Source organism: Carya illinoinensis, chromosome 10 (assembly GCF_018687715.1).
Source record: "Carya illinoinensis cultivar Pawnee chromosome 10, C.illinoinensisPawnee_v1, whole genome shotgun sequence".
Classification (NCBI taxonomy): domain Eukaryota; kingdom Viridiplantae; phylum Streptophyta; class Magnoliopsida; order Fagales; family Juglandaceae; genus Carya; species Carya illinoinensis.
Window position 1 is genome coordinate 14,552,676 of NC_056761.1, and position 27,943 is coordinate 14,580,618.

At 38.6% G+C, this 27,943-nt stretch overlaps 1 pseudogene; it reads right to left on the reverse strand.

The window, feature by feature from the left end:
* Nucleotides 1-3,174: 3,174 nt before the first annotated feature.
* On the reverse strand, nt 3,175-20,249 carry LOC122278460 (annotated as a pseudogene).
* Between the last annotated feature and the right edge of the window lie 7,694 nt (nt 20,250-27,943).

The following is a 27,943-nucleotide window of genomic DNA, read 5'->3' on the forward strand; positions in this document are numbered from 1 at the left end:
GAGGTTGTGTATGCATGTAGGTTGCCATCTGAGATGCACGTGATGGATTGTATGAAATGAGTATAGCATGGAGTCCAAGTATTATATTCATACTCTTCTAGAGTTTTCTAAAATGATACAAAATGAAAATGAAATGCTTTTCCTTTACGATGCTTTAGGAAATGACATGAAAGATGTTTTACGAAAGTATGCTAAGTATAACGTTTAAAGGTATATGTATGTAATGGCCCTTCTTGGCAGCCCCTTTTTATGCACCCCAAAGTATTACGTGTATGCATGTGAATGGATGGTATATGTAGTAAGTATTGGATGTATTTTCATGAAATGAAATGTGAGGCTTATGTCTTATACTTTAAGCAATGCTTTAAATGACAAAAGAAAGTGTTTTAAACGTCCCTATGAACTGATGCTTTAAATGATGTCATGAATTAACGTTTTAAACAATGCCTTGAAAGATAATATTTAAGCCCATGCTTTAAATGATGTTTATGAATGAATGGACTGAAAAGAATGAAGGAAAAAAAAGGAGTTCTAGGGATGGTGGTAAGTCCCACCTGTGATTCCTGCCTATAGTGCGAGCTGTAGGGATGGTGGTAAGCAGGGATAGTGGTAACTCTCACCTACAGTGACTGAATGAGTGAATGTTTTAATGTATGAAAATACGTAACGGTCATATGAATTAATGAATGGGCAGATTACAATGCTTGCTAACCCTTACACACGGGGCGTAACAGTCTGTACTGATCAAAAGAAAGTGATAAGAAAATATATGTGTGCTCAGACTCTTTAAGAAATGAAGGCACGAGACAAGGGAAAATGTTTTACTAAAGAAAGCCCTTTTTAAGAAAAACCTCACTTCGTAATGTTTTAAATTAACATATGTCTTATGTATAGTATGTATGGAGTGATGAATGCATGAATGAAAACCTATGTTAGTATAGTTTTACTGTATAAAGTAATGTTTATGAGTCATCGACTCATTTTAGTTTTAATATATGCCCCTCCCAGGAACAAAATGAGCAGAAGGCGTTAGGACAGACATGGCTCAAAGGGGAAGAGCACGGAAGCTTAGGCATGATCTTTTGTATGAAAGACTTTTCATTTTAAAGTTTAATGTTTTCCGCTATAAATCTCTTTAATTTAATAAACATGTTTTATTTTTAAACTTGGTGTCTTTTGTATCTTGGGTAGGAAATGAAAAAGTTTTAAAATGAATGGCAATTCTCGTCTCTTTCTTAAAATCATTTTCTAAAAGTCCCACCACAAGGACGGGCGTTACAAAGAAGGAGAGGGGATTAGTCGTAATTCCCATGGGCAAAATGGCGCCATTTCAAACAATTACAACCACTTGTGAAGTATTATGGCCTACATAATCAACCCACTCAATGCTAGCTCAATCAATAAATGTGGCCAACTCAACACCTAGATCATTTGATCTACCTCCATAGTATTTCATGTCTTGATTGTTTTCTTACTTGTAAATAGACCATTCGGGGTCATGAATAGTTAGCTCTTTGAAGTCTTGCTTATGTATAGTTTAGAAATGTAATAACGTTTATGACTTTTTATTGATTATTCATATCCAGAGAGGTCTAATACCAAGTCAAACTAGTAATTTGGGCAACCTAATTGTTTTTTTATTTCACAAAACAACCATTTTGTTGGTCCGATTCCATTCCAAATCTTCAATATCTCAACAATACAAGTTATCAGATTGGTAGTAAATAACCTTTCAAACAATCTTCCACCAAATATAGGTCTTTTTCTTCCAAATCTTCAAGGGATTGTTCTTGGGATAAATGCACTGAGTGGAATGATTCTCAACTCTATCTCCAATTCTTCACATCTCATTATAATAGATTTTTCTAATAACTCATTCTCAGGATTAATTCCCAAAACACTTGGTTATTCAAGTGCTATTGTTCATTGTGACTTGAAGCCTATAAAAGTTTTACAGATGGAAGATATGGTTGCACATGTTGCTGATTTTGGCATGACAAAGCTCTTAAGTGATGGGGATTCCATGATAACAACCATGACTCTTTCTACTTTTGAGGATATGGCACTAGGTACGTTTATAGATGTACTACTCTTAACCTCGTATATTCATCATTCTACTCATCATTCTACTACTTATACACAACTAAGTAAATTGATATTGCATTTTTTTCATTTTCTGTTTCAAATTTCTCATTCACTATTAGGAAATGGGAAAGCAAGTGCTCGCAATAAGTTGTAACATTACATCTCGAGTATGGATTGGAAGTAATTATTTCTACAAGAAGCGTTGTGTATAGCTATGGCATTCTACTGATGGAAACTTTCACAATAAATAAACCTACAAATGACATTTGTATTGGAGAAATGAGCTTAAAGCATGGAGTAAAGTCATTACCCATTTCAACAATGGATATCATTGATACCAACTTATTAGAAAACAAAAGATTAGATTATGCTGCTGTGGAGGAGTTGATGTCTTTAGTTATGAGATTGGCTTTGGATTGTTGTGTGGAATTACCTGAATAAAGAGTTAATATGAAAGATGTGTAAACCATGCTCAACAAGATTAAATTAAAGTCATTACGAGACATAGAAGGAAGCTATGTGATCGGTGAGTATCAAGTGTTTTTAGATGCAACTCCTTCATGCTTGTCCATTTCCTAATGATAAAACAGTTGAAGGGGACATGTATTATAGTTGTAGCTTTGTTATTATACCAACACTCTTCTGTTCTAAATATTCTTCATGATATTTCAACTACTTCATTAACTATATAGATAGATAGAGTAATGTTACTTATCATCCACATACCATATACCAATATGTGATTTTTTATTTTTGTCTTTATATTTAAACACATATATTTACACATCAATATGTGTGTGTCTAAATAGAAGGGTAAAAATGATAAATCACATATTAGTGTGTGATGTAGAGGATGATAACTAGAATTTTTCAGATAGATATATAAATATATTACCCATCTTATACTCTCTAGAAAAGTAAAAGTAGTTATCATTGGCCATTGGCAGTAAAGTTATAACTTCTGGGCTTCTCTTAACAACAAAGTTATATATTATTTTTTTGATGCCACACAGCAAGCTAGCTATATATATGTTTATCTTTATATTTTCAGTTATAATGAAATTAGTAGATGTTCCTTAGCTCTATTAATTGCTGAAGCAAATAGTTATTAATTTATTTCAAAAAGCATTTTGCATGAGGGAGAAAATATTTTGCTACAATTACTGAGTATCAAGATAATGTGGATCATAAAGATCCTGGGAAAATGTAGAAGAAGTTCCCGTCCATGTTGAATCTATTGAACGAATATGGCTCTTAGCTCTAATTGAGTCCATCGATTCATGTTGGATCTGATTGAATTGCTCTCCTAAAGCTTTAAACTTGAATTCGTCTCCATATTTGCTTGGACCCATCATAACTTCATCAACAACTGTTTGACCTTCAAGCATGCATACTACTACGGACATTGTGGGTCTAAGAGTTGGAGATGGATTTGTACATAGTAAAGCTAGTTTGATCATTCTAATTGCCTCCTCCATGTTGAACTCAGAGCCTAAGTTTGGATCCACTAGCTCCACTAGATTACTCTTTTGTTGCAGAACAAGAGCCTGAAATATGCACACATGAAATGATGGAAATGATATCTTAGCAAATCAATAGATGAGAATTATGAAGTAGGCAATCGTACACAACACATTGTTTCAGTCTTGTTTAGTTTGTTTTGAACCAATAGATCACCATCAAGATGACTAGTTTTGGTGCATGGAATGACTACTGATAAATCTTACCCAATCAAGAAGACATACACAACTTTCATTTGGTCGAAATTTCATGTTGCTCTTCCCTGCAACAATTTCCAACGAAACAATCCCAAAACTGTAGACATCTGCTTGATATGTTAAATAACCCCGTAATGCATATTCTGGTGCCATCTATCCTCTGCATGACAAAGATTGCATTATTATGATTAATATTTCATAGTATATATGAATTAGTTATGATCTTCACAAAACCCAACATCTACAAAAATTTAGTTACAAAATCACATTGTTTCTTTTTTATTTAGAATGCAATTATGCAAACAGTAAGGCAATGAGAATAGAGTGTAATCTTCATTATATGAGAGTTTTGTTGTTGGTGGAATGTTAATAACTATTAGACAAGTTGTCCAGGCATCCAGCTCAAGTTCCATTTGTTGGGGGTTGTCAGTGCAGTGGATTTTGTTAGATTTCTAGAATTTCTTGTCCCCTTAAATGGTAATAACCACAACATAGGAAATCAGATTGTGTATTATAATAGAATATTTGAACACATGCTTTTATTTTTCTGTCATTCAACTATACTAGGTCAACGTTTTGGGTTAAAAGTCATGTTAATGGTTGAATAGATAGCTCTCTCTCCATCTCTCTCTCTCTAAAAAGAACCTTAGAAGACTGCTTAAACATGTTTTACGTTAAGACTACTCGCAATCAATCATGAATACGGATTGATAACTCCTATAGCTATAAATTTCTCAGCAACCATTCTTGTGTTGCAAATATAGACAACTAACACATTAAAGTTTCTACCAAATACCGAGTCCTAGAGTTTCTATAGCACTTTCCATATATAATAAGAACATCTCTAATATGAAGAACCTTTAAATGATGGAGATCAATAGTTATTCCTAATTATCTCCTAATTAATCCCTGTGGAGGAAAAATAGAAACACAAAAATAGAACAAAAATATGCTCAAATTTGAAGAATAGAAGAAAAGATATAGCTTACATGGTTCCAGCAACTCGGGTACTGATATGGGTGCTTTCCTCTTCATTGAGCTTGGCCAGACCAAAGTCAGAAATCTTTGGGTTAAGGTTTGAATCCAATAGCACATTTGTAGTTTTAATGTCTCTGTGAACAATTCTCAATGTTGATTCCTCATGCAAGAAAGCCAGGCCTCTTGCAATGCCAACACATATTTTTTGCCGTGTAGGCCAATCCAATTTTAATTGGTATTTCTCTGGACCTGCATTTTTTGTTTTTGTAAAAAGTCGAATGGGGGAATTCAGGACCAACTTGGTTCTTAGCATAAAGCAATCTATAGTGTTAGGTTCCTATCCTTATTCAACATAAAATACTTAATAAAAACATTAAGCATACCAAACAAAGGACGAGCCAGATTATTGTTTTCCATGTATTCATATACCAAGAACATTTGACTTCCTTCAACACAAGCTCCATACAATCTAACAACATTTGGGTGTTGTAAAGAAGATATCATGCCTATTTCATTCACAAATTCACGATTTCCTTGACTTGATTTTGAAGAAAGTTTCTTAACTGCAATTATGGTACCATCTAATAGTATACCTTGCATTTTAAAGGGAAAAAAATGCATATTTAAGTATGTACTTGATATATACTGATGAGATATGTCTTTAGCTATGTATCATGGATAGATAAGAAAAATTTTATTAAAAACCTAAATGCATGAAGTATTATGTTTTTGAATACCTTGTACACGGATCCAAAACCACCTTCTCCAATCTTGTTTGAAGCATCAAAGTTGTTAGTGGCAGCTTTGATTTGCCTGTAAGTGAAAAAACCTATTTGCAGATCTAATCCTCTCAAATCTGTGAAAGGAACGAAAATGGTGAGGCTAGTGATAAGATTGTATCTTATAAATGAGCCGGAATGATATTTCATTTCTATTTATTTTGTGCCTTCTGACTAGTTAGATGACATAAGAGAGAATGAGACCAAATGCATGTAGTGCCATGGCACCGTATGTAGTCTAGATGATCAACTTCTTAAACTCTATGTTGTTTCATTATATTTATTACATCCTGCTCAACAACCACAATTATTGCACAAATTCAAAGCCAGGACGTAAAAGGAATTGAGATTCTTTGAATTCTCAGCCTGAACTCAAATAGGTATAGAAAATGTACAACATGTGAGTTCAACATTCATTATTGCCCAAGTGGGTTAATTTGTGAGGCTATCTTAAAGGTTGTAGGCTCTATCTTGGGTATATATATACATATATATATATATATCTTTGAGTTATACCCTAGAATTTAGGCAAAGAATTGTAAGGGATGATCCTAAATTATGTGAAAGAGATAATCTAATGGTTGCATTTCCTTATGTGCCTTTTGATTCTTGGTCTTAGATCATTTTACATCATAAAAGAATAGTAATACAAGAAAAGTAATTCTCTTGTGACTTTGAGGTCATTTCAAATTTGAAACTTGCAATATCTTTCCTCTCACTCTATGAGTTGCTATATATATATATATTTGATTTGTAATGTCCCGGATTGATTAAGTCCCACATTATATGGATATGAACTATGACAGAGATCAGAAGCATGAGTGCAAGGTTTTATATTAGTTTGAGGGGCTAAGCTTTAGAACAAATCCAAGAAATTTCAACCCTAATCTTGATCAATGCTTTTGGAGTATAAGCGTAGATATATAACTAGTCCTTTCATTTAGTCATTAAAAATTATATCTAAACCAACCTAGTAACATTGTCATGTGGTGGTGCAGCACTGAAATGGGATGATTGTGATAACTAGGGCTACTTCTTGTCTTATATGGACAGGTAGCTACCCTCCCCACACCCTAACCCCGCCAAGGCGGGGAGGTTATTTAACCCCCTGCCATTCATCCCCGTCATTTGCGCACTTCATCTATCCTCATTGAAAGGGCAAATGGATTTGTCACCGTCCACATATATGCCTAAAATCAATATCACAACCAGGGGCGGAATCAGAAAATCTAGTTTGGGGGGCTAAGTTACAAAAATAATCTAAGGGGGGCTAAATACTAATTTTCATATAATTTATTTTATAAAATTACCTTTAAAACAAGAAAATCAACACACAGAAACGTAGGTGTATGTTTGCTTGAAAGAAAAATCTTTCTTTTTTCTTCTATTCGAGATTAGCTTGGTTCTAATCAAATCAAGGCAAAAAAAATTATAATCAATAAAACCAACAGAATGTATAGATCAGCTCTGAAAAAACTATTACCAAATCAAACTTCCCTCATCCCTGCAAGATTCCACAATTCCACGAATCCCATGTTTTTAGCTAATTAGCCATTACACATTCTTTGTACAGCAAATCTTTTTTCTTTCAATGTATACATTATTTCACTCAAGCTTTATATACGTGTATGAAATCAATGAATAAACAAGAGAAATATTTCCCACATTCTGTTTCTTAACAAAACATATAGATAAATCCCCTTTACATGTCGAACCTACAGAAGAAAGAAGATTAGAGCTTTGTAAAATGGCGACCGAGATATAAGAAAGAAGAAGAATAAGAATAATTAGAACAGATTTAGTATCTGTAAAAGATTAAAAAAGAAGAGGAAGAGAAGAATAGAGAAAAAAGAACAAAAAGAAGAAAAGAAGAGAGAGAAAGGAGAGGAAAGGAGTAAAGAGAAAGTGGCAGCATTAGATTAGGGTTTCAAAAAGATGTTTATATATTTAGGGAATTATAGTTATAATATGGATAAGCCGGTGTTTCATGGGCAGATTTTTCAAGTGGGGAAAAATGTTCCATAACAAAAGGTAGGAATTGCATGAATGAATACATGAGCCCTTGCAAAATCGCTGTACAAGTTCGTCTCAAGTCAACTCATGCAAATTTACAATAGTTGAAGAAGAAAACAAAATAATAAAAAGCCTATCTAATTTATATAAAACATGCACGTAATTACCTTTTTCCCTCGATATCCTTCTTCCTATGCAGCCTTTTCCCCAAAGAATGCCTAAAATGAATAACAGCACCGATATTACTAAAGCTCCAGTTAGAATGAATATCGTGGTTTTGACATCATCAAGGCCGGGATTATGATCTGCAGAATAGAACAAATGGTCGAGGAAAGAGATTATAAGGTTGCATTCTGGAATATGAACATACACACACACATGATGCAGCACCATACAGAACCTTATAGCTAGGTGGAGCGACCCAAGGAAAAATGAATGGTTCAAAGACAAATTAGTACGTATCAGAGTAACGCCGCTAAATTTAAAGATCAAGAGTTAAATCATTTACTGGCAGATTAGCCTGGTTTCGAGTACCTAGTTTTAAGAGCAAATAATCAAGAGTTCACGACCTCCACTCTATCAAGCTGTGAATTTTCCATTTATTTATTCCTTTGTCATCAATCTAATTAGAAGTGTACGTGGATCGAGCAAGTTGGAAATTATTACCATTTTCTATAGAGATAGCCGATATGAGAGGACCATATGTTCCATTTGTTGGGGCATCTGTTGTCCCTTTGCCAGCCCAATGAAAGCGGATATGTAAGACTTTGTTACTCACGACTGCTTTAACTTTCTTAACCAAAGCTTTGTCGACCCCTCGTGCAGTATTTTCGATATCAAAATCCTTCAATTCCAGTTTATCCTGTAACAATTAATTAAACTCAAATCTGGATTATATATATATATGTTATATATATGTGTATGTATGTATAAGTGTCTGTGTGTGTGCATGCCAGCAAAACAAATATATTGATTTAAATTTATTACCTGGATATAAATATCAAATATTCGTCTTCCAAGACTGCAAAAAGATCTGTTTCCTCTTATTATTATCTCTGCAAAGTGTAGTGTGATGGTATAATTTCCATTTGCCAAGCAACGCGCATAATACGTGAGAGAAAGAGGAGAGAGGCGTGCGCTTGTGTATAATTCAGGGCTATTCATTTTAAGTATTGACGCATTATTTGCTATGTATGCAATCTTTTTTTTTTTTTTTGAAAAGGGGCTGGTTCTTTCATTACTAGAAAACAGAATTACATGGCTTCAACAGCAACAAGTTGCTTAACACACACTGGAATCTCCTCTAAATCGTACTGATCACCCTCACTTAAAAGGGCATCCTTTGCTAGCTTATGTGCCACCATATTAGCTTCTCTTTTAGTATGACACACAGATCAGGACATGAATGATTTTAGGACATTTCTAGTGTCTTCCATCATCAGGCCTCCTGTGCTCCAGTTTTCGACTGGGCTTTGCAACTTCTCTACCACCAGTGAAGAATCACCTTCTAGCATTAGATCAATAAACCCTGCTTCTTTACTGAAGAGCACCACCAACATCAAAGCATAAGCCTCTGCCTCGAAAGGGGAGAGTGACAGATTCCTTCTGGCTCTTAGAGTTGCTAACACCTCTCCATTACAGTCTCTGATTATGCCCCCCATTCCCACTAGACCCCTCGTGACATCCATGGCAGCATCCCAATTGAGCTTGTATTTGCCTTCTGGAGGCTTAATCCACTTCACTTGATGTCTGCCACCCCTGGAGTTCCCAGCTGATAGTTTGTTCTGAGCTTCCCTGAAACACCTCAGATCAACTACTGCTTGTTGGATGATTGAGTTTGGGTGTCTGAGAGCTTTCCCATGCACAAATTCATTTCTTCTAGTCCAGATAAGTCTAGCTATCATGCCTGCTTCTTCCATATCAGCTTGGGATAATCTCTCTCTCATCTGGGACCACACTTCCCTGAAGCATGGCTCACTGGCAGTCATCTTTTGGATATGTCTACTAGCTTGTCCCCATACATCACGAGCAGCTTCACAGTCCCAAAGTGCATGGCTTGAGGTCTCCTCCTGCATATGGCATACTGGGCACGTCCCGTCCTCTCTGATCCTCCTTCCATGCAGATTACCATAGGTAGGTAGAGCCTCACTGCAGGCCCTCCAAAGGAACATCCTCACCTCACTAGGCAGCTTCATTTTCCACACATCTTTCCAGAAACCCTCTCGGTTCAAGTTCCTTGATGTGCCACCCTCCAGATTTGCATGTATTTCCCTGTGTAGATGGTAGGCACTTCTCACAGAAAAAATACCATTTGAGGTTCCACCCCATCCCAAGCGGTCCTCTCTACCACCTAAGCTGACAGGAATGGTTTTAATAACATCCACAGTATCTTGTGAGAATAGATTGCATAGGGTGTTTTCATCCCACTTCCTTAGCACTGGATCTATTAGCTCCTCCACTAGAGTTTCAGTCGGCCTCTCATTTCTGTCAGGATTTGAGGAGAGAAAGTGAGGTCTTGGCAGCCACCTGTCTTCCCATATCCTGATTTTAGCTCCATTGCCCACCTTCCATAGTAGACCCTCCCTCAGAATCCCAATCCCTACTATCAGGCTTCTCCAAACCAGTGAAGGTCTATACCCCATTTTAGCTTCTAAAAAAGACCCTTGACCATAGTACTTCTGTTTCAGAACTTAGGCAGGCAGGTTTTCAGGTCTAGTTAGAATGTTCCAACCTTGTTTTGCTAGTAGGGCCAAATTAAAACTCTTGAAGCTTCTGAATCCCATTCCTCCCTGGTCCTTAGCCCTGGCTAAACTTTCCCACCTGATCCACTGAATCTTGGTATGCTTCTCATCAAAACCCCACCAGAACTTCCTTAAGAGTTGGTCCATCCTACAAACTATAGATTCAGGTAGAAGGAAAATTCCCATCGTGTAGGTGGGAATTGACTGTAGGACTGATTTGAGTAGGACCTCTTTCCCTGCTATGGAAAGCCATTTGGTTTTCCAATTAGTAACCCGAGCCCAAACCCTATCAATAAGTCCATGGAAAGCAGTTGTTTTAGCTCTCCCCACCATGGCTGGAAGATCTAGGTACTTCTCAAAAGAGCCAGTAGCTGGGATTCCTGCAATTCTCAGGATGGTTTGCCTATTTTCTGATAGAGTATTCCTACTAAAAAATATGGATGACTTTTCCTTGTTGAGCAACTGACCAGAAGCATTCTCATATAGATTCAGAATCCTCATAAGTCTGCTCCATTCTAGGGAGTTGGATTTGCAGAAAATCATACTGTCATCCGCAAAGAAGAGGTGGCTGACCTTGATAGGGCCTCTCCCCACTGGTACACTAGAGATGCTGCCTTCTCTTTCTGCCTTGTGAAGTAGGTTTGATAAAGCTTCTGCACACAGAATGAAGAGGTAGGGGGAGAGGGGATCCCCCTGCCTTAGCCCTCGGGTTGGCTTGAAAAAAGGTTGTGGTTCACCATTCAGCAGGATTGAATATGAGACTGAGGAGATGCACTCCATCACCAGTGAGATAATCTTCCTATCAAACCCCAGTTTTGCCATTACTGCAGAAAGGAAAAGCCACTCCACACGGTCGTAGGCCTTGCTCATATCGAGTTTGAAAGCCATAAATCCAGACTTCCTATGCATCCTTGTAGACATTGAGTGGAGAGCTTCATAGGCCACCAAGATATTGTCAGAGATGGTTCTACCTGGAACAAAAGCACTCTGGTTTTGAGAGATGATGTTAGGCAGAATGCTCTTGAGTCTGTTAGCAATAACCTTAGCTACTACTTTGTATGAAACGTTACACAAGCTTATAGGTCTGAAATCAGCAACTCATTTGGCATCTTTAACTTTTGGGATAAGGGTAATGAAAGTATTATTGACCTCCTCTAGTTGTCCCCCTTCATTTAGAATACTGAGAGCAAACTCAGATACCTCCTTTCCAACCAATTCCCACTTAGTCTGGTAGAATAATGCAGGAAACCCATCTGGTCCTGGTGACCCAAACCATTCATCTGAAAAATAGCTTCTCTAACCTCCTCTGCAGTAAGCACCCTTGTTAGCACTGTGTTCATTTCCGAAGTGACTTTTTGAGGCAAAGCTACTAGGCATTCCTCTATTCCACAGGGTCTCGAGGATGTGAATAATTCAGTGTAGAAGGAGGAGAGTATGGACCCTATTTGTTGCTTTCCAGTGACCAAGTTACCTCTGCAGTCAAGTATTTCCTGAATTCTGTTTGTCTTCCTTCTTTGGGTGGCATGAAGGTGGTAAAACTTTGTATTTTTGTCTCCCATTTTCATCCAGTGTTGTTTTGCTCTTTGCTTCCACTTTAAGTCCTCCTCAGCTAATGTTGATTCAATCTCACTCTGTAACTTAAGTACGTGTTCCAGTTGATCCCCACTTCCCATATCTTGTAATTCCCCAAGCCTTTCCATTTTGTCCTTGATCTCATTAGGTGTTATCCTGTTCTCTCTTGAACTCCATCTTCTCAATGCTGAGCTACAGTTCCTGAGTCTGCTAGACATCCTTGCAGTCTTACTAACACCAGGGGCATCCTTTCTCCACCCTTCCTTAATAGACTGGTCACACCCTTCCCTTAAGCTCCATGCAGCCTCAAATCTGAACATTCGGGTCTTGCTGTTTCCAGTCTTCCATTTGCAGTCTAAACAGATGTTCAAGGGTGAATGGTCTGACTTGACTGCAGGTATGACCATACAGGTGGCATCTCTAAACATATGTAACCAGGCTGGATTTCCCAAGGCACGATCCAGTATCTCTTTGGTATGACTCAGTCCAGTTCTATTGTTTGACCACGTGAATATAGGACCTTTTGTTCTAATCTTGTTCAAGGAACACCACTCAAGAGATTCTCTAAACACCTCCATTTGTCTATAGGGCCTGGGGGAACCTCCCACCTTCTTTGCCTGGCAAGTAATTTCATTGAAATCACCACTGCAAAGCCAAGGTGTTGAGTCAAGGGGTTTAAGTTCTTTAAGGAATTCCCAGCTACCACCTCTTTTTGAGGTTTCTGGATGGCCATAGAATCCTGTGAAAAGCCAGGAATTCCCAACTTCCTTGTTGCTATGTATGCAATCGAGCTGCTCATCATGTTAACATCCCAGAAATTTCCAGTGGAACTGATTCCCCAGTACTTCTCTCTGGTGACCGGATTAAAGTTTGCAGCACCTGCAGATTGGTCCTGATCATCTGCTTCGTAGTTAATGTTTCCAATACTAACTTCCTTTCCCCCACAATTTATATGCACTGAATTCCAGTCTACACATGAACAACATCCTTTTAAAACATCATATATTCATTGTTAGATACAAGTTCTTATAGGGTGTAAAAGCATCATGCAAACCCTTTTATAAAGAGTGTGACAGCTTGCAAAAAAAAAAAAAAAACCCAATCCCGCTTTTTCTTGTTGTTCTTACTTTAAAAAGTCATGCCCAATCCCGAATTAGAAAATAATCTGTGAAGTTCAAGACATGTAAGTCTTGTACAAGTATTTTAATAAAAAGCAGAATTAATTAGATTCTACTATTTTTTATAAGACTCACCAACTTTTTATAAAGGGGTTTACTTGCACGAGGCTTGCACACGTTTATAACTGGCATTACTCTAAAGATCAAGAAAGCCTGGCGATTGGATTAAAGTATAGGTCTGATCAAAATCTGATTGTAATAAGGTAATATAGATACCTTTTGAACAAGGAAGGTTGTTTGGGCACCCGCCAATTGATCTATATTTGGGTTACACAGTACAAGAAATTAGTAGCATGAGCTCATGAAAAATTATAATATTGGAAATGGGAAAAGCTTGGCGAAATCATAGTAAAAGAAAATCAGGATGGTTATTATTGTAATTAAGTTGACAAGTTTAGAAACTTACGAGTTCTGTCCAGAGAAGCTTTCAAACAAATTTCTGATGAAACAAGAAACTAGTCAGTCTAGAAAACCTAGATATCTCTAAAGATAATTAAGATTAAAAATGGCGAAAATTTTCTTACAGCATTTCTCGACAACCTGGTATAGAACTCTCTAAGAAGTTATTGTAAGAAAGATCTATTTCACTGCAAATGGGCGTACGCAGTTTCCATTAATAACCTTTTTGAGATAAAAATGATTAAAGTTCAAGAAATAAAGTCATGCAAATTGGAAGTGGAATTTAAGATGAATTTGTGTACTGGTGATGATCACTTTGTTTGATCCAGTCCGGAATTGTCCCGTCGAGCAAGTTGCTTGTCAGAAACCTGTTCAAATAGCAAGATAATCTTACGTACTCTGGTTAATTCAATATTACGTTTGAAAATTCAGGCTTGGACCAACAAACAATATCAAGACTCATAATCGTTACCAAATGAAGGAAATTCAGAGGGAACATATTTTTTTATGAAAATAAACGTAAAATGACCTCTATAATATGGTACATGCAGCATAGTTGAAGATAAATATCTTCCTTGTATTTTTCTGTATATTTTGCATTATAAAACAGTGCCTATATATAGGCGTATGCTATACAAAGTCTAGAATGTTCTAACGTGAAAAGGGTGCAATTTGTTACAAGTGTTTGTTATACACAAATGCAGTACAGAGGACGCATGAAGACGTGTTTGCTGATTTACGTAATTGCACTGGACGTCTGGTGCTGTAGTGGTGCGGTGACTGTGCTGTCCTTAACATCTCCCCTCAAGTCAAGCTGCACATTATGCAGACGTAGACTTGAAGATAGCTGCTGGAAGCGTGCTGCTGAGAGAGGTTTGGTAAGTACGTCGGCAAGTTGGTCCTTGCCAGAAATGAAGGCCACTTGCAGTGACTTGTTGAGGACTCGATTTTGGACAAAGTGAAAATCGATTTCGACGTGCTTTGTCCGTGCATGAAAGACCGGGTTAGAGGAAAGGTAGGTGGCACCCAAATTGTCACAGTAGAGTAGAGGAACGCTGGTATGTTTTACGCCAATGTCCCTGCACAGGTGCTGCAACCAGATGACTTCTGCAGTAGCATTGGCAACTGCTTTAAACTTGGCCTCTGTGGATGATCTGGCGATGGTGGGCTGCTTCTTTGAAGACCAACTGACGAAATTGTTGCCGAGGAAAATGCAGAACCCACTGGTAGATTTTCTATCGTCCTGGCAACCTGCCCAATCGGCATCGGAAAAGGCAGTGATGTTGAACGAGGAGGAAGGGGAGAGTTGAAGGCCAAGAGTGGACGTGTGTTTAAGGTATCGGAGGATACGCTTAACTGCTGCCCAGTGAGGTAGGCGAGGGGCATGCATGAATTGGCAGACCTTGCTGACAGCGAAAGCGAGATCGGGCCGTGTGAAAGATAAGTACTGCAAGGAGCCAACGGTGCTTCGGTATAGAGTGGGATCTTCAAATAAATTTCCTGTAAATGCACTCAATTTATCAGAGGTGGCCATTGGCGTTTTTACAGGTTTTGCTAAGTGCATGTTGGTCTTGTAAAGCAAGTCATTGATATACTTCTGCTGGGTGAGAAGTAGGCCTTTAGAGTTGAACGTTGCTTCAATTCCCAGAAAAAATTTCAAGTTGCCGAGGTCTGTGATTGGGAACTCAATGCGTAGTGCCGCAACAAGATCCGAGATACACTTGGTAGAGGACCCTGTGATCAGGAGGTCATCGACATAGACCAAGACAAATAATGTAGAAGAAGCAACCTCTCGGACAAATAAAGAAGGATCGGCTGCAGAAATTGTAAAACCGAGGTCCACCAGGCGACTGCTTAATTTTGAGTACCAGGCCCGTGGGGATTGTCGAAGGCCATAAATGGCTTTGTGTAACCTGCATACATGAGATGGAAATTGTGGATTAGTGAATCCAGGGGGCTGAGACATGAAAACAGTTTCTTGAAGTGGGCCATGCAAAAACGCATTCTGCACGTCGAATTGCCGTATAGGCCAGAGTTTTGAGATTGCCAAAGAAAGTACTAGACGAACTGTCGTGGCTTTAACGACTGGGCTGAAGGTTTCTTCAAAATCGATGCCGGGTTGTTGAAGATATCCTTTTGTGACCAGTCGAGCCTTTCGCCGTTCAATGGAGCCGTCAGCGAACCGTTTGGTTCGAAAAACCCATTTGCAGGTTACTGTATTGGTGGCATGAGAAGCAGGGACGAGAGACCACGTCTGGTTTGCTAGAAGTGCGTTAAATTCACTTACCATTGCTTCACGCCATTCTTGGTGTTTCTGTGCAACTGTAAAGCAAGATGGAGTTTCAGGAACAGAGTTCATGGCAGAGACATGTGCACGGGGAGGAGGCCATTTGATAGTGCCGTCTGTGAACTGTCGAGGTCGAGATGTATTGGTACGTGATCTAGTTAACATTGAGTGTGCATGCTGCTGAGTATCAGGCAAAGAGGAGCTCGGTAACGATTGCACTGGAGAGGGAGAGGAAGACGAAGGAGTTGGCGACGGTGGCAACGGAGATGGAGAATGAGAAATAGGCGAGGAAGATGGTGGCGAGCCCAGAATAGAGATAGGCAGTGGTGGCGGGGAAATGGATTTTGGAAACATTGGTAGAGCAACATGCGTGGTAAAAGGAGCAGAGTTGGGTTTTTGATTATGGGCAAAGGGAAATCTTGACTCATTAAACTTAACATCCTTGGAGATGTAGACTCGGCCCAACTTAAGATTATAGCATATAAAGCCTTTGTGACAGGAACTAAGACCAAGGAAAACACATGGGACTGATCGAAAAGCAAATTTATTTGCATTGTATGCCGAGGTTAAAGGCCAACATTCAGCACCAAAGACACGTAGACCAGTGTAATCAGGTTGAGTTTTATATAAAAGAAAGTGAGGAGAGGAATTATTGAGAGAGGATGAAGGTAATAGATTAATTAGATACACGGCATGGGTGAAGGCATAATTCCAAAATGTGAGTGGAAGGAAGGCATGAGCTAGAAGCGCTAATCCGGTGTCGACGATGTGACGATGTTTTCTCTCAACGACACCGTTTTGAGTGTGTGTATGTGGGCATGTAACTCGATGTTTAATGCCGCATGAAGCTAAGAACTCAGAAAATGGTCTAAACTCGCCCCCCCAGTCCGACTGAAATTGTTTTATTTTTGTGTGAAATTGAAGTTCGACATGAGCTTTAAATTTGACAAACGTATCAAAAGCTTGAGACTTAGTTTTAAGAGGAAACAACCATGTGTATCGGGAAAAGTCATCAACAAAGCTAATGTAAAACTTAAAACCATCATGGGATACATGTGGGGAAGGTCCCCATAAATCAGAGAAAATAAGTTGAAAAGGTGCTGTGGAGCGATGTTTCCGTGTATGAGCTGGGACTCGATGAGATTTCGCCATTGCACATGCATCACAGAACGCAGGTACTAGAGAAGGATCATATGGGAGGTGATGTTGACTGAGTATTGATTTAACGAGCTTGATGGATGGATGGCCAAGTCGAGAATGCCATAGAGGAACTGAAAGTGAACTGGTCTGAGCTGATGGAGGCGAGAACGGGAAGGAGTAGAGACCGTTACTTGTTGTTCCTTGAAGGAGGATTGTCCCCGAGTTGCAGTCCTTAATGAGAAAAGAATCAGAGAAAAATTCAAGTGAGACATTATTATCTAGACAGAGTTGCCGAACTGAAATTAAATTTTTCTGAAATGAAGGAACACAGAGTATTTTGTTGAGAAGGAATTGAGAAGTAGAGGAAGAAAGGGATGCAGAACCAGTGTGAGATATGGGTATAGGAGACCCATCGCCAACACGCAGCTGTTCATCGCCATGATACTCAGAAGCATGTAAATTCAAGTTTGCTAAATCACTGGTGATGTGATTGGTAGCTGCAGTATCCGGATACCAGCTTGTATCAGGAGAATAGCTGGAAGAAAAATGTGCTGCAGCTGGTTGTGAGGCTGTGCAAGCTTGAATGAGGCGTTGAAAACAGCTGAGGGCAGAGTGACCATGTCGGTTGCACGCCTGACAGATCACAGAATTATTAGTCGATGCAGAAAAAGTGCTTCCAGTGTTACCTCGGCCTTGCTGAGAGTAGAAACGGCCAGTCCCTCTTCCTCGAGAATTACTTCGATTTCCACGGTAACCTCGGCCTCTTGGAGCATTTTGGGATTTTGCAGTGAAATTGGCTGAAGTTTCTCCTTGAAAAACTTGAGTGTCTGAGTGGCGAAGCATGCGAGCTTCATGAGCTAAGAGATGGCCGAGTAGTTCTTCAGGTGATATAGGGTCAATGCGGGTAGTGATTGATGATACCATGGAATCATAGTCACTTCCAAGACCAACAAGCAGGTATGGTACGAAATCAGAGGGCTGTAGTGGTCGGCCTGCAGCTGCCAAGGTATCAGCTAGAGTTTTGGCTCTGCGAAAATAGGTGGAAATGGAATCAGAACCCTTTTTGAGGGAGGCTAGTTGATACTGAGTTTGTAGGACCCGAGCTTGAGAAACAGAGGAAAAAGAGGATTCCAGCGAGAGCCACACGGCTCGAGTAGTGTTGCAACCAACAACTTGGGCAATAAGAGTTTCTGAAAGGGACGAAATGAGAACAGACATGACCATTTGGTCATATTCAAGCCATGAGTCATAGGCTGGGTTTGGGGTAGAATCGGAGAGTATGGGCTTTGGAGGAGGGCAGGAACCATCTACATATTTGTAGAGACGCTGCCCACGAAGATACGGGACTAGTTGTGCTTTCCATAAGAGGTAGTTTTCTGGGGTGAGCTTTACTGAGATAACATGAGACACATTCGGATAGGGAAGAACAGGAGAGGAAGAAGAAGAAGCAGCCATGGACGTTGGTCCTATGGTGCTCTGATACCAAGTTGAAGATAAATATCTTCCTTGTATTTTTCTGTATATTTTGCATTATAAAACAGTGCCTATATATAGGCATATGCTATACAAAGTCTAGAATGTTCTAACGTGAAAAGGGTGCAATTTGTTACAAGAGTTTGTTATACAAAGATGCAGTACAGAGGACACATGAAGACGTGTTTGCTGATTTACGTAATTGCACTGGACGTCTGGTGCTGTAGTGGTGCGGTGACTGTGTTGTCCTTAACAAGCATGAACCAAAATAATTCCGTAATACGTATATTCCTACGCGCGTACGTATTTACGGTTTCTACAGAATCACAATTACAGGATCGGTAAGTCCTCTATGCCTCATGCTCGATACCATGTATTAATATACATGATTGTATAGAACAGACAGATGGAAGGCTATAGTTATAGATATATAAGGATCTGTTTGGTTATGGTGAAATCTCTTGCATCTTTTCTGACGTGGCATATATAGAACAGAACTTCTCTGATATAGCTAGATATATCTTTGAATTCCTGTCATGTACTTGATCATTATTTATTTAAATTTCTCTAAATATGGCAAGATTTAGTATTTTGAATCAACACATACATGCGTTGCAAATATGCTACTTCAAGATCAAACTCTGGAACATTTCCCTCCAATCTATTGAAGCTCAGATCTCTGCAGGGATACAACGATAAAGTTGTAATTGTACTAATTAAAGATAGAACAATAAAATTGCATAAAGATTAATTTTGTAAACCTTATAATTAAGCAGACATAAATGTCAAACTTTTAAAGCTAGAATCACGAAGACTATATATATATATAGAGTACAATTGTTTTCGCTAAAGAATGAAAGACTAGATCATACGGACCACAATGCATGTTCTATAAATAAGTTAATAGACTTTTCTTTCGAATGAAAACAATATTAATTGCTGAAAAGACATCTTAAAAATAATGCCCAGTGTTCATAGATATCTCCTGACGTCCAGATGCGGCAATGGGCCTTAGGAGGACCGTAGATCTCATGGCTGCTGTGCATACAATAACAATGGGAAGAAATTGATAACTTCAGATAGGAGCCGAGCAAAAAACAGATACAACCCTACATAGCTGCTTTCTAAAAGGATCAGACTGCTAAAAAAAAAAAAGAGACAATGTAGAACCATAGAAAATCTAATTAACACATATATTTCAATATGACAATATAAGCAAACAGGAAAAAAACAGAGATGGAAGAACTACAAAGTTTCGAGTTGTGGCATTGATCCTGATATGTCGCCCGGAATTTGTCCCGATAGATTGCAGCTCCTTAACATCCTGCAACGTTGAAGAACATCATCTAAGCAAATTGCTATAACTTTGTGTTACTGCAGTTCTTAAAATTTTATGGTATAAGATGACTTACAATCTTTTCATCTTTGTCATGCTAGTTAAGTTCGGAAATATAGAACCCTCACCAAGTAAGTCATTAATTCTTCTGCACAAAATTGCATCACCCCCGACTGTTATTTTCTTAAGCAATAAATCTTATTTATTTGAATACAAAGGAAGATATCATATAGATTTTAGAACTGAAGAACTCTTAGACTATATAACTTACAGCTTAGTTAAATTACTCAAGGAAGAAATGCTTGGAGGAATAGGCCCCGCGAGACCACTAGCTTGGATCTCCCTATAATTAAGAGCATAATTCTCTTTTGTTAGATTTCATTAGAAAATCCTACTAGAAGAAATTTAAATGATATTATTTGGAAAAAGAAAATACATACAATATCTGAAGATTTATCCAACTACAGAAAAAATCAGGTATTCTTCCGGTGAAGTTGTTACTGCTAATCCTAATGCATTTGGTCAAGGCAGAAATAAGATTGGGTAACATCTAAACATGTGTTTTCCCAAGAAAACATGTAAAATTAGTATCAGAATACAAATGGCTTACAACCAAGTTCAGTTAAGTTTGTGAGATAAGTGAGATCGATTGGCAAGTCTCCAGTGAGGAAGTTAGCACTGAGAATACTGCAACCACCAAATGGGATGTTCGGACCATGCAGTTCAAGTTATTTATTTGAATACATAAATCATCGAACTAGAGGATAGGTGAAAATACTGACAGCATCTCCAAGTTCACCAACTTCCCAAGCTCAGGGGGAACAGTTCCAAAAAACCGATTGTTCTGTATATTAGAGCAACATGGTACCAGCTCTTGCAAGGATCACGATCAAGTAAATGCAGCAGAAGGTAGGCACATCAACGTCTCTGATATGCAGCAACATGGATTATCAAATAGAATTAGTTCTTGTAATAATATCATGGTACATTTACCACAATGTCCTCATCATAGATGATCTGTTATGTATCCTTATGTAATTTTAGAGGTTGTTACATTTCACAGCTGTAAGATAGAAAGGCTAGAATATTCTTTTGTTTTGTGTTAGAAAGGTTGCTCTGTTTCTGTGTATATAAAGTAGCAGCAGTGTAAATGAAAAACACAACGCATAATCCTTTTGCATATTTTCTGGTTTCTCTCTCGTTAGCAAGCTTGAATCATTATTCTCACATGGTATCAAGAGCCTGCGACTGAGAAACCTTTCCACTATGTCTTCTGACGACGAGACTCCTATCAATAAACAACTTCTTGATTTCAATAACGTTACCAACCCATACCGTCTTGACCATGGTGATAATCCTTCCTTGCCATTGGTTCCAGACCTTCTCACTGGTGAAAACTACACTACTTGGTCAAGAGCTATGTGCCGAGCTCTTCGAGCCAAGAACAAAATAGGTTTCATCAATGGAACCTTGACCAAACCTATTGATCTTGCTAGTCCACTTCTCGATGCATGGGAAAGGTGCAATGACCTTGTTGTTTCATGGATACATAATTCCATCAATTCTTCTTTGAAATCCAGCATTGTTCTAGTTGATAATGCTGCTCAGATTTGGGGTGAGCTCAAAGACCATTTTACCCAACAAAATGGTCATCAGATTTTCCAACTTAAGAAGGCACTCACAGGTTTGCAACAAGATTTAGATTCTGTTAGTGTTTATTTTGGAAAACTTAAAACCCTATGGGATGAACTTACCATTTATGACCCTGTACCCGATTGCACTTGTGGAAAATTAGCTGTGTTAATTGATAGATACCAAAGGGATTGTGTTATTCAATTCCTTATGGGTCTAAATGATTCTTTTCAAATTACCCGAGACCAAATCATGCTTCTTGATCCCCTGCCTCCTCTCAATAAAATTTTCTCTATGATCCAGCAACAAGAAATGCAGCACCTCATGCTTTCTGCCCTCCCCTCACCAGATACAATGGCTCTTGCTGTCAAATATCCCACCAATTCCTACAGACCTTTTTCAAGATTCATCCAATCACCCAAACGTGATAGACCATTTTGCACCCACTGCAAAATTCAAGGACATACTCTTGATATTTGTTTCAAGGCTGGAAATGCTCAACCCCCTACTTGCTCCCATTGCCACATGACCGGACATATAGCAGAAAAATGCTATAAACTTCATGGTTATCCCATTGGCCACAAACTCCACAATAAAACCAAACATCCCACCTTTTCTTCCCCCTCTGCAAATCTGACTTCCCTCGACCCAGACCCAACCTCAGATACCCCAATGACTTTCACAAAGGATCAATACAACCAACTGTTATCTCTCTTGCAGTCAAAGGATGTTTCCCTTGCCAATCATTCAGTGAACACAGTTCAAGTAGATTGCACACATTCTTCCACGATGAATGGTAGTTTTTCTTGCCTTAGCTCTTGCATTTCTAGAAATCACACACACACACCTTGGATAATTGACACAGGTGCTACTGATCACATGATCTGCAGCACCTCCCATTTTTCCTCCATCACTTCTAAGGTTTATTTTCTTGTTAAACTTCCCAATGGTCACACTGCACCTGTCACACACATTGGCACAGTTTCCATTTCTAACACATTAACTTTACACAATGTGTTATGCGTCCCCTCTTTTCAGTTTAACTTACTTTCTGTCAAACAGCTAACCCTCTCATTTCCTTGCTGTTTTTTATTTCTTTCACAATTTTGTTTCATTCAGGACCTTATGTCATGGACAACGATTGGCATGGGTGAGATACAAGGAGGACTCTATCATTTACTTGCTGCACCAGTGCCTCCTACAGCCCTCCATGATCATTTGCCTCTTTCATTACATACCAATTCTTCGGTTTTAGCTACTGTCAAACCTGTTAACTTTGTCTCTGATATTTGGCATTGTCGTATGGGTCACACTCCCTTTTCCAAATTACATCTAATTCAAGATCCTTTAATTCACAATCATGTTTCTACCATTTCTGATGATAATCCTTGTCTTATTTGCCCTCTTGCAAAACATCGAAGATTGCCTTTTCCATTAAGTTCTCATAAAAGCAAGAAAATATTTGAACTTATCCACTGTGACATATGGGGACCCAATTCAGTGGTAGCTTATGATGGCACCAAATATTTTTTAACCATCATTGATGACTACTCACGTACCACCTGGTTGTATTTGCTTAAAGCTAAATCTGATACCAAATCTTGTCTGGAAGCCTTTTATAATCTGGTTGAGAACCAAATCCATACTAAAATTCAAACAATTCGAAGTGACAATGGACTTGAGTTTCAAATGAGAGAATTCTATAACAAGAAAGGCATTATACATCAACGCACTTGTGTGGAAACCCCACAACAAAACGGCATAGCCGAACGAGAACACCAACATCTCTTGAATATAGCTTGATCCCTCCAACTTCAATCCAATCTTCCCAAACCATACTGGACTGACTGTGTACTCACAGCAGTCTACATTCTTAACCGTGTCCCAACTCCTCTTCTTTCCAATAAAACACCTTTTGAACTCCTCTTTCAACAACCTCCCACATATTCTCACATGAGCATCTTCGGCTGCCTTTGTTTTGCTTCCACCCTATCCCACAACCGCCAGAAATTTGAACCCCGTGGTCGATATTGCGTATTTCTTGGTTATCCCTTTGGGGTTAAAGGATATAAGCTTTTAGACCTTCATACAAAAAGCATTTTCATCTCTAGAGACGTTACCTTTCATGAACATGTGTTCCCCTTTCATCACTCAGATCAGATCTCACCTCCTCCTTTTTCTACTTTTAATTCTTTTCCCTGCCAACCTCTTCAACCTTCCCTTCCAGCTCCTTTTTTAAACAATCCTTCCCACTCCGACTCCCCTCATTCCCCAAACAATCTTATGCAACCACCTGCTTCTCCTTCCCCACCATCTTCCTCACCTATACATTCTTCCTCCTTCCTTCCCCACCATCTTCCTCACCTATACATTCTTCCTCCTTACCTGACCCCTTAACACTACCAGAATTTTCTTCTCCTTCTGCCATATCACCTCCTGATATCCCTTCACAGACACACACAACATTAGACTTACAACCTATTTCAGACATTGCCCCTCTTCCTATAAACATTCCTACACCACAAACAGATTCTTCCTCATCCCTTCCTCTCCGCAAATCCACTAGAATCCATCGGGCTCCCAAATACCTACAAGATTTCCACTGTCAACAAGCAACTTGTATCTTCTCCTCCCAATCAGGCAACATGGCATCAGCTCCTTCAGGTATACCCTTTCCCTTATCATCCTCCCTCTCTTACCACAAATTGTCACCTGCTTATGCTTTATTTTCCACTACCATCTCATCACACATTGATCCTCTCACTTACAAGCAAGCTGCTAAAGACAGTGACTGGCGAAAGGCAATGGAAACAGAACTTGAAGCCTTAGAGCTTAACCAAACCTGGATCCTTACAGACTTACCACCTCACAAAACTCCCATTGATTGCAAATTTGTCTACAAAACAAAGTACCATTCTAATGGTACAATTGAGAGGAAGAAAGCGAGATTGGTTGCTAAAGGTTTTACACAGCAACCCGGAGTGGACTATCATGAAACTTTTTGACCCGCGGTAAAGATGGTTACCATCAGAACAATTCTTGCTTTAGCAGCCATTAAAGGCTGGCATTTGCACCAGTTCGATGTCAACAATGCTTTCCTAAATGGAGAATTACATGAAGACATCTATATGAAGACACCACCTGGCTACAACAAAGCTCAACCTAGCCAGGTCTGTAAGTTGCTCAAAAGCCTATATGGTTTAAAGCAAGCTTCTCGCCAATGGTATGACAAATTCTCCACTGCCTTGATTCAGTTCGGTTTTACTCAATCTAAGGCTGATTATAGCCTCTTCACTTGCATTACTGATACAAGTTTTACAGCACTACTAGTTTATGTTGATGATATAGTAGTTGCCACCAATTCTGTTCAATCCATTTCAGTTTTAAAGGATTTTTTGAACACTCATTTCAAAATCAAAGACCTTGGTACTTTAAGGTACTTTCTTGGCATTGAGGTTGCCCGTTCTCAAGTTGGTATCCATCTTTGCCAACGTAAATACACTTTGGATCTTCTTGCTGATTCAGCTCACTTAGCCTCCAAACCATTGACACTTCCCATGGATCAAAATCATAAATTATCAAAAACATCCGGCACTCCACTACTCGATCCTACTCCATATAGGCAGCTCATTGGTAGATTACTCTACCTCACCTTAACTAGACCAGACATTAGTTATCCCATTCAAGTACTCAGCCAATTCATGGACCATCCCACTTCCTCTCATCTTGCTGCTGCTCATCGAGTTTTGAGATACCTTAAAAATGCACCTGGCCAAGGCATCCTTCTCTCTTCCACCTCCCCCATCAACCTCATAGGTTACTGTGATTCAGATTGGGCCTCATGCCCGGACACTCGCAAGTCAGTAACTAGTTTCTGCATTTTCTTGGGCCACTCTCTCATCTCCTGGCGATCAAAGAAACAACAAGTTGTCTCCAGATCTTCTGCTGAAGCAGAATACCGCAGCATGACATCGATTACTACTGAATTTACTTGGCTGAGACATCTACTTCATGACCTTTCCATTCCTCATCCTCAACCTGCTGAGCTCTTCTGTGACAACCAAGCTGCCTTACACATTGCAGCAAACCCTGTCTTCCACGAGAGGACAAAACATATTGAGGTGGACTGTCACCTCATCCGAGATAAAATCCAAGAAGGGGCTATTCGAACTGCACATGTTCATACTTCTTCTCAGCTTGCCGATATGTTCACTAAGTCCTTGCCTTCTTACTTGCTTTACTTACACCTTTCCAAGATGGGAATAGTTAATATCTATTCTCCATCTTGTGGGGGGGTATTAGAGCAACATGGTACCAGCTCTTGCAAGGATCTCGATCAAGTAAATGCAGCAGAAGGTATGCACATCAACGTCTCTGATATGCAGCAACATGGATCATCAAATAGAATTAGTTCTTGTAATAATATCATGGTACATTTACCACAATGTCCTCATCATAGATGATCTGTTATGTATCCTTATGTAATTTTAGAGGTTGTTACATTTCACAGCTGTACAGATAGAAAGGCTGGAATATTCTTTTGTTTTGTGTTAGAAAGGTTGCTCTGTTTCTGTGTATATAAAGTAGCAGCAGTGTAAATGAAAAACACAACGCATAATCCTTTTGCATATTTTTTGGTTTCTCTCTCGTTAGCAAGCTTGAATCATTATTCTTACACTGTACGCTCCTGAAAAGGCATATAATAGTCTTTGTCAAATTGAAAACCAGGAAAACAAAAATCAATCTATCGTGCCGTTTTTCCAAATAAAAGAGCATACAATTGTTTAAGAGTGGTAATTTTTCCCAGGTAGCTTGGAATTCTTCCCGATAACTTGTTTACAGAAGTGGACCTGTAGCCAATTGTTTTAATTCAACAAGAATGAGCATTAATTTAGTGGCTAACCTTAGATATCAATTGAAAAGTTATGAGTGATCAATGTAATATAATGAGTTATATTAAAATCCCAATTAAATACTTATAGTAGTCCTAGATAATTATTTCTCCAAAGAGCAACTCAGGCACGTACAGAACTTCCAACTTGAGAGAAGTCCATTGGGATGGAATTGTGCCAGTAAGATAGTTTCGAGACAAATCACTGCAACCAAGATCAGGAAAGTGTGCAATTAGATTTGAACATAAGGAAAATGCTGGGGTGGGGGTACAGATGAATTGGACCCCCAAACTAACCAATGTTTAGTTTTAAAAAAATAATAATAATAGTTAAGAAAGTGTTTACTAGTGGATTGATATTTTAAAAAAATATATATATTTAAAAATGTTTAAAAAATATGTAACAGAGGAAAAAAAAAAATGTTGCTGTTCGGTGAGGATTCGGTGAGAATCCTCTGTGGGCGTAGCACTTCCCTATCGGTTATGCTATCGATAACTTTTATGGATAACGACAACAGGAGCCTTCGAAATAAGTCTTTTTATTGATTTATCTATAGTAGCAAGTAGTACTACGTACTAATCATTAATTAGTTGGTTACTTTACTTATATCATCGTTATGTAAGGCAGCTTTACCAGGGATGTTGGAAGCACACCAGAAAGATCCTGCCCGGTAAGAAATCTGTATGACAAGGATAGTTAAAGGGAAAGGATTAATGTAATCTGTTTACTCATATTCGGATAATATTTTGCTAGAATATAAGGAAAAACCTTGAGGCATGCTGCATTGTTCAACAACATTGTTTTTTTTATAAACGTACGCACTCAACAAACTAGTTAGGCGATTGCAAGATGCCAGATGAAAGAAGAAACAGCTCTAACTAACTAATAGCATTTGCATGCAGGTCGTGATCTCTAGACTGTATAGAATCATATATAACGAATTGAATACCAGGTGCCACAAAGGAAATATGAATGATCAATTAAGGAACTGTTCTCAAATTAAGAAACTTTATGAGATGTCAGATATTTCAGGGTGCAGGTTCTTTATCGGACTTCGAAAGTCATTTTTCAATAACTAACAAGCTTTGAAAAGATTCAGACGGCACAGGTCATCCCGAATAGATGTAATGGACCTAATGGACCTAAGACATCATAATCTATTGTTTCATTTTATGAATTGTATATAAAGCCTAGGGATGTGATGCCCTTTGTTTCGAAAATCATTATTAGTTGTTTCATTCCAAAATTTAGAGACGTTTTAAGTATAATATAAGCAGTACTATCTACTTTTGTATTAAGAAAATTTATTTTATCCAAAAAATTTCACTATCAAGATACAAGGGATCGATCATCAGTGAAAGATAGGTTTCGTACAGTCCAACAACGTGACATACACCACCAGGGTCGACGCAATTGCATTTTATAGAATTTTTGTACGTTCTTGGCTCCAGTTTTGGTGTTGCCCAACTTGCGTCATTGCTGCATGGGTCTACATGGAAATTCCAGCCCTTCTTCCCCAGCTCTGCTGCTATTTGTTTAAGGGCTTCAACTGCAAAAATACACCAAATTCGTTATGGAAGAATGACAGAGACACATCTCTTTTATAACTTTATCTAAATTTTCTGTCAAAATATTTTTCCTTTTCATTTTGAATGTTTTTATTAGGAAAGGATTTTTCAAAAATTTCCATACAATTTCATCTTATATTCTACATTTCATC